Source organism: Ambystoma mexicanum, chromosome 2q (genome assembly GCF_040938575.1).
Source record: "Ambystoma mexicanum isolate Mex_15411 chromosome 2q, UKY_AmexF1_1, whole genome shotgun sequence".
NCBI classification, from domain to species: domain Eukaryota; kingdom Metazoa; phylum Chordata; class Amphibia; order Caudata; family Ambystomatidae; genus Ambystoma; species Ambystoma mexicanum.
In genome coordinates this window covers 1329774791-1329793063 of record NC_090924.1, presented here as the reverse complement: position 1 = coordinate 1329793063, position 18273 = coordinate 1329774791, and positions in this window count along the sequence as shown.

The following is an 18273-nucleotide window of genomic DNA, read 5'->3' as shown; positions in this document are numbered from 1 at the left end:
CTTGATACGGAGTGATTTGGCACGTGAAAATCTTGCACGTCTGCGTGTAATTCGAGGAAAGGCCCTTCGCGCATAAGCGCATCAGCACATGTACGCGGTTTCATTGGACCAAAGGCCCATAGCGCATTAGCGCTTCTGTGACGTGACTCGCGTGGGCGTTTCCCTCGTGACATGGGCGTAATGGTTCACCGCGCATGAAAAAACTGCACGTCCGCGTGTGAATGCGTGTAATCCGAGGAAAGGGCCTTAACGCGCACACGTGTAAGTGACGCTGTACGTGTGGGCCGCTTTAAAAGGTACGTGTGGGACCCCATTCCCTTGTACGTGCTTTTCGTGGAGAGCGAGTGGGTGAATTCTGTACTTCTTGTTGGTTCACACGCGATTACTTCACAGCATTTCAAGTTTGTACTCCCTGTTACTTTTTTTTTTTGGTTTTGGGCCTGTTTCCTCAAACAGCGTTCACTTCTTCTTTTGTCCTGTCTCCTCAGACAGCGTACAATTCTTCTTTTGGCGGGGGTGTTGCCTAAGCGCACATGCAGGTTTTTTTCACGTTATTTTTCCAGGCAGACGGTGAGTCATGCACGCATTTACCAACTGTGGGTATCTATGAGGGGTTGCGTGCACGTTCATTTTTGTTTTCGGGGTGCCTGTGCGTTGCGTGACCCGTCATCTTCCCCCAGGGGTCACAGACAGCCTTGCTATTGCACTAGGGTACGAATTCCATCTAGTACCATACCCCTTTCACCCCGAATTGCCCAGGACAATAGTTTACTGCTACTCCCATACGCACAACAACATCAGTGCCATGGTTGGGAGGCGACCAAGCGGTAAGGGAGGCAAAGGTGGCTGACTTTCAAAAGGTGGGCGTGGTGGCCACGGTAGGGGATGTGGCCAGGATTTGTAGGGTGCCCCTAGACCCCCATGTGTGGAGGACCAATCAGGGACACCCATGCCCCACTCCCCCATGGTGGTGGGAAACGTAGCTGACACCATCCCATCTCAGCCCTTGTTGGACCGGCCCATTGTGGCACCTGAACCAGCACAGGAAGACTCCCAGGCTGACTTCCAGGTCAGCAAGTCTAAGCCACGTGTGGCGGTGCAAGTTGTTGTCACCAGGCAACGTGGATCTGGGGCAGCAATGTCATCTGCTGCCCCAAGTAGGCAGGGTGGGGAGGCTGCAGGGGCAGCTGCAGCCCTATCCACCCCAGCTCTGAGTCTCCCAGCCGGGACAGTGTCGGTCCAGGTCCATCAGCCCGACATTGCCCCTGCCAACATCACCCTGCAGCCAATGCCTGCACCAAGACCTATGGTCATTGTGCCTTCGCACACTCCCAGTACCCAGTCCACCTGCGCTTCTGCCCCTACCGACCAGAGCGGCGCAAGCCCCTCAGGCTCTGCTCCACCTTTGAAGAAGAGGAAGAAGGGTGCTCTGGCACTACAGGCTGAGACCCCAGACACGGCTACACAGTCCGGCACGTCAAGGAAGCCTAGCTTTAATGACCCCGAACTTGATGCACTTGTGACCTATGTGTCGGCACATAGCCGGGAAATGGTGGTGACTGCAGGGTGCAAGACCACACCTGGTCAACATAGGGTACACTGGCAGACCATCACAGACCGCATAAGTGCCCTTGGATTTGTGAGGCGCACAGCTGATGATTGCTACAAGCGGTGGAATGACCTGAAACGTAGAGCAAAGAACAAGCTGGCCTCAAATCATGCCGCTACTCTGGTGACTGGCGGTGGGTCTCCACCAGAGGACAACGAACTCACTGAACATGAGTCTGTTGCTGGGACCTTTGTCACAGAGGAACATATCCAAGGCGTGGGAGGGCTACCTGATTATGAGACATTGTCCGGTGAGCGCCCATGCATGTGTGTGTAATCCATGTGTATGTTGTTTGGGTGACGGGTTCTGATTGAGTGCCAGGTGAGGGTGTGTACTCCTGAGTGTTATGGGTCACCCATGTGCTTCCTCCAATACATTCACGTGCCTTTGATTTGGGTATGACAGTATCCCTTCTGCCCACAGTAGCCAATTAGCCCCACATTAATGCTGTTGCACTTAAACTATCATCTTGCAACAACATTGTTCTGTTTTTTTCTGTGTTCATTCAGGCTGATTGTTTAGATTATCCAATTTTTCATAAGCTTTTTTCATCCCTAATGCCACATATGTGACATGCTTCTGTCATTGTTTACACCCCACATTGTGCCACTTTAGTTACCTGGTTATGTGAATGATTAAACTATTCAGGGCGAGGGAGTATTGGCCTGCTGAAATTTATTTTTAGGGCCTGTTTGCATGTGGAACATGATAGTTGTTTCCTGTCATGTTGAAGTGACCAACCATTGATGTGTACATCTGCCTAAATTTACTGTCTAATTGTACACTGGATGTGTTGCAGTGTGTAGAACATGCATATTTTGCAACACTATTCTGCATTAATCTTCTCATAATGTCCATGTGATATTGATGTGTGACAGTACTCATTCACTGACATATCGCTGTAGTTGTCTAATTTACCATGGCTATGCTACATGACATCTGTGTGCTTGCATGTGTCATGTATGTGTATTGGACATACCACTCACAGGCTGATGTGTGATGCCAGTGCTACACGACATGCTGCAAATGTGTTGCTTTTCCATCTTGGTGTCCTCATTGTCTGCCTTTTTGACTCCCCTTCAAAATCATTGACAGTGCATGCATGCCAGGTTTATAGTCATGTGGGACATGTGTAAACCATGTACAGGATCTCTGTCTTGTCAGGCCTATGTGTGTGCTATGGTGCTAATGCCTTTTTTCCATTTGTTGTGTTTCATGTTTTTGCAGGTGACGACGCACTTGATGCTGGTGAGGTTCAGGAGATGGTGCAGACCCAGGAGGATTATCAGCCACAACCAGGCACCAGTGGGGGACGTGGTGTGATGGTGGGTGAAAACCCTTTGATACTGCAGACCATACTGTCGAGGGGTGCCTCTGGGTGCAGCTCCCCAGACCTCTATTCAGGTGCTGAGTCGGATGATGAGACTTATGTGCTGTCGCAGGTCCGTGCTTCTGGCAGGGATTCTGTTCTGTCCAACCCACCTGCACCAGGGTTAGAGCCCTCTATGGGGATGTCAGTGTTGGTAGGTCCACCTTTGGCGGTTATGGATGCAGGGTCACACTCCACAGCATCTGATCCTGTTCCTGGGCCAGCAGATCAGTGGGGGAATGCAGTCCTGCAGCCTCAGGCAGTGCCAGCACAGCAAGGTGCAGATCGCCTTGCCCCGAACAGGTGTGGTGCCCGCCGACGCACTGGAGACTCTGCGCAAATCTATGTCAATAGAGTCACAGGGCCACAGGGAAGCCCTGAGGGTGGAACTCCATAACCTCAGGCAGAGTCTACTTGAACTTGAGGCTTCCCGAAACGTTAGGGCAGAAGAGCAGCTGGAGCAGCTCACACGTTCGCTCTCAGCTGAGCTGCAGGCAACATGTGAGGAGATCCGGGCATCCCGCGAGGCCATGCGTGCAGAAGTGCAGGCAAACCATGACGTGCTGCATGGGGATCTCTGCACTTTAATCCTCCAGAATCAGACCTTCCAGACTTGCATGCTTGCTGCCATGGAGGACCATACCAGGGCTTTGCCTGGGTTGCCTCCCATAGTGCCACCACCTCCTGTGGCAGCAGCAGAGGGTAAAGAGAGCGACAACAGTTCTCCTACAATGGCATAGCCGTGCAGGCCATGAGCCCATGGAGGTATATCTTTTTCTCGCAACATACACGCAGGTGGGTGTTGGTGTGCACCTTGTCCTCAAACCTCCTGGGTGGCCTCCCCCCCACCCCTGTCCCCCACATGGCCATTTTTGATTTTTTTCTGTTTTTTTGTTTGTTTTACAGTGTGTTGCCTTGTGTGGCTCCCGTGGACATCCACTGTATTCCGGCTGGGCACATGCAGGCTTGCCTGAGTTTGGGTTAGATGCTTGGGTTTGTGACACACACACCCCTCCTGCTTCCCGTTTCCATGGGCTTGCAAAGGTGTGACCAAGTGACAGTGACTTACACAGTGACATTGGGCTCCCATGAGCTGTGTGGGCAGTCTGTAGTCAATACTGTGTGTACATCCCTAGTGGGTATTGTTGTTGTATTGTACAATGCATGGTGTATTGATATGTGCTTGTGCATCCATGTCTTCCTCCTAATTTGCAGGTTCCTTCCTCATGTCTTCACAAGGCGGCCTTCTTTGCAGATGGAATTCATGTTGTATGATGTACACTGACACATTTGCGTGGCAGCAACACTCTACAGTTGGGGTCGATGTGCTGCCTTATTCAGGTTGTAAAACTACCACTACTTTCACTTAGTACTGTAATGTTTTTGCAATGTTTCATGGTGTGTTGCTGTATTGTGTTGGTGGTAAGTATTTGTTCATGTGTGCTGTTTCTTATTGATTACTGGGAGCATATTGTCTGTGGGCAGTTTCCATTTGGGACAGTGCACTTTGTGACACTTGTGTCAGGTCTTGTGCATTGCTTTGTTTGCTTTCACATTGCATGACATGCCATGCTGTGTTGGGTGGCGGAGCTGGGGAGGGGTTGGGTGACATGGCGCTATTTTCATGTTGTATTTTGCAAGTGGGTAGTCATTCATGCAGCATAAATGTGTGGTTTTTTTTGTGACACAGCATTGGTTGTCTTTCGGCAGGTAGGGATGCACACAATGTAACAATTCCAGGTGACCAATCTCAGGCTGGTATGGTTCTGACAGTTGACTGTCCCTTATGTCATCATCGTTGATTGTCAGCTGGTATGTGCCAGGGCTGTGTGCACTCCACAGGGGTGTGATTTTAGGTGAAGTAATTAGCCACCAGCTACGTACGGGCTGCCTCACCATGTGCCCTTTCCCCTCCCATGCGCAGCAGCCGTGCTTGTGGTTGGGGATGTGGAGGCACCACCATGTCCATGGGCAGGGCCCGGCGTGTTGCAACATTGTGCAGGACACATGCTGCCACTATGATCCTGCACACTACTGGGGGCGCGTATAGCATCTGCCCACCAGAGCGGTCAAGGGAGCGAAAACGTGACTTGAGCACTCGGAATGTGCTCTCCACTATGCCCCGGGTTGCAATATGGGCTGTGTTGTATCTTACCTCGGGTGGTGTGGTGGGGTTCCGAATTGGCGTCATCATGTGGGTGCTCAGTGGGTAGGCACTGTCCCCTGGGGAGGTGATGATGGGTATCATTAGTGGGGTTGTGACATTACTCAGTATCTGACATGCATGCATGTGCAGGGGCATTTATACTCACCAAGCAGCCATGTATGGCCATGCCGCCCAGCTTCTAGGTCCCGGTTTAGGGTTGACATTCTGTAAATGAAACTATCATGGGTGGACCCTGGATAGTTGGCATATACTGAGGTGATGATTCCCTTGACATCACATACTACCTGCACGTTGATGGAATGTCAGTGCTTGCGGTTTCGGTCGGTGTGCTCAGTTGCCCTGGGAGGACGTACAGCCACATGGGTGCAGTCAATGGCACCTAGAACTTTGGGGAAGTGTGCCACCCCGTAAAAATCCTGGATGACAGCCTGCCTTTCTGCAGGTGTTCTGGGCAGGTATATGTGCCTGCGGACTGATGGGCATGCAGTCATGATGGCCAACACCTGGTGCAGGCAGCGTGACTGCGTGGCCTGTGAGACCCCCCCTACTATGGCAGTTGTCCGCTGAAATGAACCAGTGGCCAAGAAGTGCAGTACATTGAGCACCTTTTCTAAGGGGCTCAGTGCTTGGGAGCACAGGGTGGGTGATGTGAGGTCATCCTCCCACTCACTCACCAGGTCGAGTATTATGTGAGGTGGAAACCTGTACCTCCCATACACATGGTCATCAGGCATCCCAAAAAGTCTGGTTCTGGGTGTAAAAATTCTGGGCCTGACTATCCTCCTCCTCCTCCTGCGGTATCCCACGACCACTGCTGCGAGGAACGGTATGTTCATCTTGGTGTCTGAGCTTGTTTGTTGCTACGCGGGTCTACACGGGTCTGCTTCCTGCTGGCGTACGTGTTTCCGGTTTAAAGCGTCTTTTTTGGCGCACGCGTTAGCCCCGTTTGATTCCATGAATACGTGTTGTAGGCAGGCGTGTGGGCGTTCCGCGCATTTGCCTCCTGTACTTCCCCCGTGACGGCCACATTTTCACGCGGTGTTCCCCATTCCACGTGTTACGCCCCATGTTACACCTACTTTTGTTGTGTGCGCTTCGCTATGTGCGCTGTTTGAAGACGTGTGCACCACCGTGCACCACGCAGGATTTTAGCGCTCATCCATGGATTTACACACGCACGGACTTCCATGAATCGCTGTGTGCGGGTTTCGCTGCGATTTTCGCACTTGGGCTGCGATTCGCACGCTTTCGTACGCTTGCGCGGGAATTTTCAGCGCACGTTAATTCCATGAATCGGCCTGTAAATTTTATTATGTGGTTAGACTGGCCTTGTGGGTCAGCCAGTCTATCCCTTTCCTACTGAACATGCTTTTTTATTCTGGGCTCCTATGGTAAAGCAAGCATGTCAAGAGTTATTATGTGGTTAGACTGGCATTTTGGTGCAACCACTCTGGCTATTCCTTAATGTGACATGGCATTTTATTCTCGGCATCTATGAAGAAGTAAGCATGATGTGTTTTGTTACTTTGCTAGACTGGCATTGTGGTGCATCCAGTCTCTCTATTTCTTACTGTGGCATTGCATATTGTACTGGGCATCAAAGATAAAGCAAACATGATAAGTGTTCGTAGGTGTCTAGTGTAGACTACACTGTGCAGCCAGTTTGCACATATTCTCTTACTGTGGCATGGCATTTGTTTTTTTAAGCAAAGCCAGCAGAGGTATCTTTTGTTGGGATACTGTCAAATATTAGCAGAGGCAGTGTGAACATGTTTTCTCATAGTACCATTTCAGGAATTATGTGCAAGGAAAAAATGATTATGCTCTAATATAAGCATTCTGGCATATGTTGGTGTATACAACACGTAGTTGCATGAGCACAACAAGTGTAAGCATGTTTTATACTGGCATGTATTGTGGGTGAAGGCATCATGAAAATGCTTTGCAAACTGCCCTTGTGCAATGTTGGTGATTTGCATCTATTACCTTTTTAGATTAGAGTTTTCCTGCAAAACCCATTGCAAACTGCTTAGCTTTTTACCCAGTTTTGACCAGAAAGTGTGATGTATAATGCATCATTTGAACTCAGTCACTCTGCCATATTTGTGGGAAATATGTACCCCCTACAATAAAAACATTCACCACCTGCCACTGAATAGAGGTGATTGAAACGTGGTAAAGCTACCTGGAAGCAGTCCCTGCAACTTAGTTCTGCAGCATTTAGCTACCCTTATGGATTTTAGGAAACCACCCCTTGTGTCCCACGCAGTCAGGTCCTACACAGTGAGAAGAGGTGCATGTCTGGAAAGGCTGAGTGCTATTATGGCTGCCTATCTTCAAGACATTATTGAAAGAAGAAGGAAGAAGTCCAATGATATGCGCATGCATTGGGCCATCTTTTCTTTCTTCAAGTACTGTGCATTATCTAATAATAGGAACTCTGCTTTAGTATGGAATTCCCCCTCCAACTATTAAATTGCCCCCCAACCAAATCCCCACATGCTTCGCTCTGTGTCTTGAACGGTTTGTTCACCGAAAAGCGATGAGAGTGTTTTCATGTGGCGTTCAAATCACAGAAAGGAAAGCAATGCATGGAGTGCGAAGGATTTCCCTCACTGGGGAAAGGCTTTATCTGCCTTTATTTTGCTCAGTGACATGCTCTGTGCCTCTTCCGCATCCCCTCTAAAGGAATAATTGCCTTTCTCGGCCTTACATCAGATCTGCTTCAGTGTATGTTTTGTTCCAGACACTGGCACCCGTCTGCTTGGCTGCCTCCATTCTTGCAGTAGTCATGGCAAACATCAGATATGAAGAGCTATACCTTCTAAGGGCAAAGAAAGAATTAAAATGGACTTATAGGGAGACGAGATGTAAATACCACTACTGAGCCATCACTGTGCTCAATTCTGGAACCCAATGTAAAACAGCAAAAAGCTGGCCCAGTAGAAGAATTGCCAAACCTTAAAACCGAAAACACACACACACATATCTATATATATATTCAGTAAAAACACGTTGTTAAAGGGACGTTATGGTTAAGTTGCGCTACTAATAACCTATGAAATTCAGTAAAACAATTTTGTTAAAGGGATGTTATGGTTCCAAGTAAAACCAAAAAAAAACTGAAATTCGCCAGTTATGGTAAGCTAAGCAACCATAACTCACGCCAACAACGTGCATTGCTAAGACTAACACCCAGGACATCAAAGATGACATCACAAATGTCATTGATGACATCACTGTTGACATCACATGTGCATTTACATTTCATGAAAAGTCTGTACAAGGGATTCTTATTATAATGTTGACAAAAAAGTGTCAAGGATCGTTGCAATAAATATCATGAGCTATGTAGTGCATTAAGCAATGCATTGATATAAATAAGATTTTATTATGAAGTTCTTTACAGTATAGTAAGCTACTCATGTATGAACATAAGCATTGTGTGCAGCATACACGATGGAGGTGCACTATTCATAATCTTTCCATGTTGAATAGTAAATGATAAATGCTTTCTTATTAGAGTTTTGTGTACTATGCAACATGTAATAAATAGCTAATAAAACTACTTACTACTTAATTTCATTATTACATACAAAACACAAAGACACAACACATACAAATATGAGTATATATAGAGAAAGTGAAGTACGCAAACACGCAGCAGTAGAAGCAGAAAGTGTTCACAACCTAACTGATTATCTTTATACACAGAAAGGATTACTCGGCTTCAAACCTACTACTTCCCTATGTACAAATATCACATGATGTGACTGCACCCAAAACAAAGTAGTGCAAATACAAATATGAGCATATCCAGAGAAAGTACAGTAATAAAAAAAACAGCAGAATAAGAAAGTGTTGATAACCTTAGTGATTCTCTTCATACACAGAAAGCATTGCTGTCTTTCAAGTGTGTATTTTCCTTATGTATATGTTTCATATGCTATGGGTGGATCCTAAGTGAATTATACGTCTACAAATATAGTACTTTTTTTTTCCTAACTATTACTGGCCAAGATATATCACTAAAGGAAAAAAGAGATGAGTCACACATGTGATGTCATCAGTGATGCCATCAATGACATGTGTGATGTCATCTTTGATGTCCTGGGTGTTAGTCTTAGCAATGTACGGTGGTGGCGCGAGTTATAGTTGCTTAGCTTACCATAACTGGCGAATTTCAGGGGTTTTTCAGTTTTAATTGGAACCATAACGTCCCTTTAACAAAGTTGTTTTACTGAATTTCATAGGTTTTTAGTAGCGCAACCTAACCATAATGTCCCTTTAAGAATGTTTCTTTACTGAATTTCATAGGTGTTTAGTAGCGCAACTTAACCATAACGTCCCTGACTTTATATACATGTAACATAGAGCATACTTAACCCCCAGCTAGTGATGTTGATGTCCGCGGACTGTGCGTTTGTCCGCCGATGGACGCGAACATCAACACTACCCAAAAACTCAGGCGGTATCTTAAATTGTTCTATCAAGTCATATAAACACTGCACAAGTTCAAAAAGCAGCATATAAACACATTATTTGTAATAATAAAAAAGAAGTGGAACCTATATATGTAACACATCAAGCATCCATTAAATACCATATATACTAAAATGGAATATACCAATACAAAAAAGATATGCCTCCAACATAATTACCTCACAGAAACTGCACAGCTAGGAGCAACAGCAGACCTACACAACAGTAAGAACACAACTTACCAGAAGCTAGTAAGTAAACGTCATGTTTCTTATATATTTCTAAACATTCTGCATTAGGTACACTAAAAGTAATATATATATATTTTTTTTTACACAGAAATGGCCAGTACTTTGGAATGGCTTGAGGAAAATGTTCCACGTGAGGAAATGACTCAAGATAATGATACTCATGGTAGACACTTCTCTATATAAGCAAATTAATAATCATAACTTTATGTGTACTTAAAAAAAAAATTTCACAGCCCATACAAACATTGAGAATAATACACCTAAAGACACCTTAGAACATACTCAGCACCGCATGGAAGAAAAAATGGACATGCTAATGGAAAATTTAAATCTTTTGAAACATTTTTTGGAGGACCACATAAAAGAAAAAAATAAATATCATTGTCCCACATGTACCTGTTCCCCCTCTCCATATCCCAGTCAACTATCCCCAAACCTTCCCGACCAAGAAAAACATTACGATGAGACTTCCATCCCTTCATCTCCACCCATCCATCCTCTCCAAACCCCCAAAGCCCCTTTGTTTGTGTCAGTTTCTGCTTCCCCCTCTCTTTCATAAATTTTATATCTGTACATATTTAAAAAAATATTAGATGTGTTTTAATTCAGTCCATTGTGTCTTATTTTTTGTAAAAAGGCAGTTAAGGTGTTCGCGGACAGCGCGGGTGTCTGGAATTTTTGTAATTAACCAAAATGGGGGTGTCCTAAGGACACTACACCCGCCCGTACTGTCCGCAAGCAAGATATAACTGTTCTAAGAACACACTCGGTGTCCGGAATCTCCGCAATTAACCAAAATGGAGGTGTCCTAAGGACACTATGCCTGTCTGTAATGTCTGCAGGCAAGTTGAAACTGTTCTAAATGTGCAGTGTCCGGGTTGTCCGCAATTAACCAAAATGGGGGTGTCCTAAGGACACTACACCCGTCCGTACTGTCCGCAAGCAAGATGGAACTGCTCTAAGAACACACTTGGTGTCCTGAATGTCCGCAATTAACCAAAATGGAGGTGTCCTAAGGACACTATTCCTGTCCGTACTGCCTGTAGAACATCTACGCAGATGTGCACCACACCCATAAGTCCTACGAATATCGCTCCTGTCTGTAACAGTTTGTCTCACTTGTGTCGCACTTTTATTTAGTTTTAGGACCCGAACACTGTCCGTAGAACACCCGCGCGCACGTGCACAGCCGTTCCTGTACATTTGGTGTCCTACGGACACCCGTTCCCTTCGCAGACATGTTCGCGACATCATCATGTGACCGCACCCACGCTGAGCGTGTGTCCTGAATTGTGGACACTGTCCAGGTCCCCGAAAATTTTAAAAGTAACTCTTCAGGAAATCCACAGTATTTTATAGTAAAAATTCACCATAGCACATGTCCCAGACAATGACCCTGACTTTCTACATACTTTTTGGAACATTGTGAGCCTTTTTGGGGTGTTCGATCTGTCCGCGCACCAGCACCCCTATAAAAGGCCACATCCCAGAGCTGATGTTCATTGTGCTTCTGGCTATTTCACAGAGCATTATCTACTTTGCCATGCAATCTTACAGATGTTGCTGCCTTTGCTGAAACCTGATGACATCCATGGCTGCTGTTCTTCCACCTGGTGCTACATCTGGTTCAGCACCACCCCCAAACCCTCCACCACCACTACCTACCCAAGGGCCTGAAGAGGGGAACAGGCGGAAGGATGTAGAGGAGGATGAAGAGGATGAGGTAGTGGAAGTCCCTACTATCAGAACTCGCCGTGAGTCTTGGGTGTGGCGGTTATTTACCATTCATGGTGACGTACCCAAAGCACTTGCGAACAAGGTCACCTGCAACCAGTGCAAAATGGTGCTGAGTCGCAGGAGGCCTGGTTCGTACAGCTTTGGTACAACATCTATGAAGCGACACCTAAGGTCGTTCCACGGGGGCGGCATTCGCAAGGTTGTACCTTGTGATCAACCTAGTAGGTTGATTTCCTCCTACTACATCCTCCGTTTACGCTCGTCTCACCACAAGATACACTCTTGTGGGAGAGCGCATCCCTCCAGCTGCCTCACAGGCCATTCACGATGCTGATGACCCTTACCTTTCGAGGGTCACAGTTTTGTTCATGTACTGCGATGCAGTACTCTGCAGGGGGAGAGACGTCAAAGTGCTTTTGAGACTGTGGTCTCGGAGCATGAGAAGACCTGCTACCTACCTAAGTAAGGCCCACCCTACATCTTCCTCTCTCCACCTTCCCTTTCTTATCCCCGTGGTTGGTGTCCCCCCTTACCCTCCTTTCCCCTCCTCTCCTAGTGTGTCGTGTGTAAAAAAAACAAAAATAAATAAAACAGAAAAAATCCAAAAAAAGGCTCTTTTCAGAGCCACCTTTCACAGTCTAAAAATAGAAGTGACAAATAAATGGAGCAGGGCCCTGTGCATTTTTTTAGAAGTCCGCAGACAGTCCTCGGGCAGTCTGCGGACATCTAAAATTTTGGGGTGCTGCCCTATCAAAACCATTTCACTTTTCTCTGGGAGGAAGTGGTGGCTTGAGAAGATCCTTTTGGTGGTGTTTTTTTGTGTTTCAAAAACTTAAAATAGTCACCACCTACTGCAAAATGGATGGCTGTAATTCCACAAAAGGTCACAAAGCATTTTCTATATTTCTCAGAAAAATCCGATTACCCGCATAAGTAAGATGAACTCCATCTCTGTGAAAAATGTATGTGCTACGAAACATAATATTTTCATTGTGGAAAGAGGACATGCCAACATCTCTTAGAAAGGCACAAACAGCCTTATTAACATTCCGCCTCACTTTCTCCATTTGTGGACCAAATGAACAAGAACACAGCCACATTTGTCTCTGCGCAATACGACAAATAATTACTTTGGAATTTGGAAACATGTCCATGACCTTCCCAAGTCCTTCTTTAATTGCAAATTGCAAAGAAATTACTGACACATGTCATAAACTGTTCTCTCCACAATGAATTATAATTATGCCTGGATGAAGCTCTGTCTCCAAACTAGCACAGAGAGGTACCAAGTCCAACGACTTCATTCCACGCACTCCATGCCAGTGCACTTCCACATGAGGGAATCCAAGATCTGCAGCTACTCCACAGCGTTCTGCATGCACCTCCAACTAATGTATCCATGAGTCTCCCAAAATCCAGATAATCTGTTTTCTGAAACACACAGCCATAGCTAACTGTTCTTCTCTCAGGAAAAAGACTTTCTGACAAACTCTCTCCTTACACAACACACCCACTAAACTTTACTGACCAATCCCTTGCTCTGCTCATTCTCATGTGCATGCCTCTCCACCGCAAAATCCCCGTATGTAATATGCGGTGTCCGCGGACAATTGCCACGTCTGCGGACATATCGTAACTTGGACAGCCCTTCTACCATCTCCACTTCACTCTCTGTGCCATTCCCTCATTGGATACAGCTAACCAGTCACACAACCATCCACCAATCATATCCAAGACCTCTACATCTAACTCCATCATCAGTGTTCAGCACTTCAAATGTACTGTTGATCACTCTGAGTACAAGTCTCGTATCATTTATAAGCACCTACTACAAAAACTACTCTACAAGTCTCAAAAATGTCTACTTGCAGCTGCATGCATATCCACATGCATGAATACAAACTACAGGGATGCATATTTTCTGCACAGTACATGTACAACTCTTATACATGCATATACAAAGAGTAACTGCCACTTAACCTGTATAGCCTATAAAATGAACTTACTGTAATTTTGTCCATCTGCTATAACAACTGTCACTTCCAAACCTGTCTGCTATCTAAAATTTGCTATCTAAAAAACCATAATATTAGAAGATGTAAGACATAACAATATAATTGTGGAAAAACACTTAGTAGTGTATCATAAAATTACACACAGCCAGTAAAAGGTCATGCATCTTCACACATAGACACTATCATTGATAAGCTCCCAGCTGCAATGACACCACTACCTGTAAATCACATCCTTCTGCTTTATTACCCACACCTTCACAAACGTATATATTCCATGCTTTTCTATACAGTTTCTGCCATTTACCTTATAAAAATTGCAAAATAAATATATCATTATTTCTTACACTTAATATTCTACTCATTTGCAAAGCATGTTGAGCTAACATAATGTAAATAAAATATAAAGGCTGCACATAGTCAAATGAAACTGCATGCATACACTATGTTCAGAAATCAAACAAGAATACTACTACAAAGACATAAAAATGAACCTCTCAATTAACATCAGTGCTATAAACACACAAAATTACTAACTTCTTTCTTTTAAAATTTCAGTGAAGACCACTCTCATGGAAAACAGCAACATCTGAACTACAAACACCAACTCCAAAGAAACCTGCTCATTCCACAAAAAAAGAGTAAGTGCAATACTACCTTAATTTCTCTGCCTAGTCTTTAAATCTCTCCACGATCTTGCTCCCCCTTATCTCTCCTCTCCCCTGTCTTTCTACACTCCCTCCCGCTCCCTTCGCTCTGCTGACCACTTTCTTCTCACTGTTCCTCCTTCCCCTTGTGCCACATCCCATTTCCGCTCCTTCCATCTTGTAGCCCCCCTGCACTGGAACTCATTACCTCTCTCACTTGCTCTATTTCTACCTTTTCCTCATTCCGCACTTTCCTCAAATCTCTTCTTCTCCTTTCCCCACCATGAAACCCCTCGCCTTTCTTCCCCCCTTGCCTTATCACCTTAATCATCTCCCTAACCTCTCCCCTCCCCCATTCTCACCCTTCACCCCATCCGTTTCCCTCCTCCTCCTCTTCCCCAACCCTCCCTCTCTCTCTCACTTCTACTGTACTGCTCTCCTTCTCCCCTTCAGTTTAATTGCTCTACTTACTGTTTTGTTGGTCTGATTCTCAACTGTAAATTGCTTCTACTGTTACTGTTATAATGTTAATTGTTATATGTATCATGTTGTTAAAATGTGCAGCACTTTGGTGTAAAGCACTATATAAACTAAATAAATAAAAATACAAATACAAATATTCTTACTGTTATTCAAACACATTGTGCAGGTGATTCATGTAATTTGTGCATCAAAAAAACGAAGATTTGTGCACCATTCTGCCCACAAATCACCATTTTTTAAACAGGGATTAGCACGCAGAATGGCACACAAATCCCCGTTTTTCGGAGCACAAATAACATAGCTCAACCCCTTGAATATTAATATTACAAAACAAAGAATAGTTTTAATTGTATACCATTTGATTTACTATTAGTGCTTATCCTCACCACTAGCACACTTTCTACTGTCATCTGAACCACAGTATAGTAAAACACAAATAGAAGAATAGCCTTCCCGACTAATTCTAGCTGCCCAATGCACAATCACACACCACCGGATACATATTTAGCATCATACACAGACACTCACGCATACAGCACACATACATTGCACAACAGCCCAACCCATATCTTCTTTTTTTTGTTTCAACAGACCCAACAGAATGCCTACCGTAGAAAGCAATGCAGAAATAGAGCAAATGAAAATAAAAATGTCCAAAATAAGCATCCATCTCTAGCAGAGTTTGTACAAAAAGATCACACAAAACAACTAATACAGTCATTTAGCAAAACAAAACAATCATCTAGTACAGAAACTTTGCCTCCTCTATCAAAATGTAAAAGAAAACATAAAATGATTAACAAGAATGCAGCTACCACTACTGCTAAAACTGCTCCTATAAATCTTGATATAGTAGCAAATAACCATACCAAAAAAAGTATATTAGCAAAAATGTTCTGCCACAGAGTCCTTCAGAATCTTATAAAAACAGGAGACAAATCATGCGCAACCCTTAAAAACTACCATAGAAAATTAATCTTAGATAGACAATGCAATCCTTCTCAAAAGAAAGTTATTTATTTTAGTGTTAAACAGAATGAAACCACTAACAAAACTAACTACTAAATTACAAAAACAACTTCTCAATTAAAGAAATGTCAACAAAAATAACTTCTTAAATATCTGTGGAGGTGAATGGAGTCACACCACAAGCACAGAACCATATTTTGATGAAGAAGTATACAAACAAAATCAAATAAACACAATTGCCATACATAGCAGTGGACGAGGTTACAAAAAACGTAATAATACCATAATGCAACAAGAAATACTGCTTACAAATATATCCCCAGAAAAATCAGTATTAATTCTCCATTGACTGAACCAGAACGACCATGCACGTCAATGTGTAACATTGCCAAAAAATCTTTCAAATCTTTACGCCAGTTCCTCAATCAATATGTGAAAGGCAAAGACAAAATCAAAATGAAACTGCTGCAAAATATGCATACCTGTCCTGTGAGCAAATACAAGGGCATTCATTGCCCTGCATTTCAGGACCTATTTGTAAAAGCACCTTCCATCATATCAAAATGATATGAACACATCATTCAACAATAAGAAATCTAGTCTATAAACGGTACTATGCTAAAGGTCCTGCTTTAGCACTAGCCAATTTAAATAACAATCTTCTACATGGTACAGCTAAAGACCTACTTGAAGAAATCGACCATATCCAGGGAAAATATTTTGGAAGTGAAAGCCACTTACAAAATGCAATAGCTTTACAACAGACTAGCAACAATTCTGCACATGGCAACCTTCTACCACACACATACAAAAAAGAAATACTAACATTTGAAAGTACATCCGCTGAAGTACCAAACCATGTGTGTGTGTGTTGCCGCAGACCTTTTTCTAAAAGTAACACAAAAACTATAGACGTAACATACAAAATAGAAGACAATGAAGATTCCAAATGGTTTGAATTAGCTCTCTACCTTATATCAGAAAACAAATACAAAATAACTGACCCCTTAATACTTTGCTGTTACTGCACTACAAAACTTGACAACAATCAAACTCCTTCATATGCTATGCCCAATAATTTGGAATTAATCCCACTACTAAAACCTATACAACAATTCCATTTATATGAGAGCATCATAATTCAAACAGTGCACCCATTTCAAGCAATAATACGCCTTCAACCAACAACAGCAAAATGACCTCCCTCTGAATTGGTGAAAGCCATTCGTGGCAAAGTAGTGTATTCACCATTAGATCTAAAAGAAAATGTGCACACTCTGGGAGTGCAACGTCCAATAGAGCAATCTTCAATTGTCTTAGTAAAGGGTGTACCTACAAAAGACAAAAGAATTTGGCAACAACTGGTAGACTTACATGTATGTATGTATGTATGTATGTATTTATTTTTTGTATAGCGCCGATAGCCCGTGGGCATCAGGGCGCTTAGGCAAACAACGAAAAACAAAACAATACAATAGGAACGTCTGCGCTAAGCCATGAGGTGGTCATAATCCCCCGTATCCCAGTTCATCATCTGAAAAGATGAGTCTTCAACCCTTTCCTAAAAACAGTAAGGTTGGTAACGGTTCTGAGTGTTTCTGGAACACTGTTCCACAAGCTGGGGGCCTGCACCAAAAAGGAACTGCCCAGCCCAGATTTCAATTTAAACTTGGGGACGATCAACAGACATTTACCCTTTGAACGAAGATTCCTACTGGGGGTATGAAGCACTAAGCCCTTTTTCAGATACTCAGGAGCAGAGCCATACAGGCATTTATGCACCAGGCAGAGAGCTTTGAATTTAATACGCTCCTCCACTCTGAGCCAATGCAAGGCTATTCTCTCTGCAGTAACATGATCTCTTTTCTTCAGATTTTTTACCAGCCTAACCGCATTGTTCTGAGTCACCTGACAACTAGAAACATCCTTAGAGGAGGCCCCTAATAACAGGGCATTGCCATAGTCAAGCCTTGATAGTATAATGGCCCTGGCTACGGTGGCCATATTACCCTCATTAAGAAATGGCCTAATGGCTTTCATGAGCCTTAAGTAATATGCCGTATTTTTTTGTAGGTAGCTAGTCTGGGCATGAGAATCCACCTGTGAGTTGACCATTATTCCCAGGGTCTTCACTTTCTGGACCACCTGGATAGTGGCATTCTTGATTTTAAACGATTTATACTCAGCCCCCAAGTTCGCTAGCTGATGACTTGATCCAAACAGCATCAGCTCGGTTTTAGAGTCATAAAGTTACACATAAAGTTAGACAAGCCTTGCAATATCTAAAAGACAATAATGAATACTACAAAGAAATAAATATTGAAGAAAACTTAAGGGAAACAACTGAAATAATTCAAGAACCACCAGAAACTGGTCAATTTGAACTTCTAGATCCTGCTACAGTATCCAATATTTTAGACCATTATACAATTCATCCATTACACTCTAATGACACCAAAGATGATGCACTAGAAACGTACCAAATGCGACAAACGAAAGGATCACCAATCAGCATATGGGAAAAAAATATAGAAGCACATGCTTTTC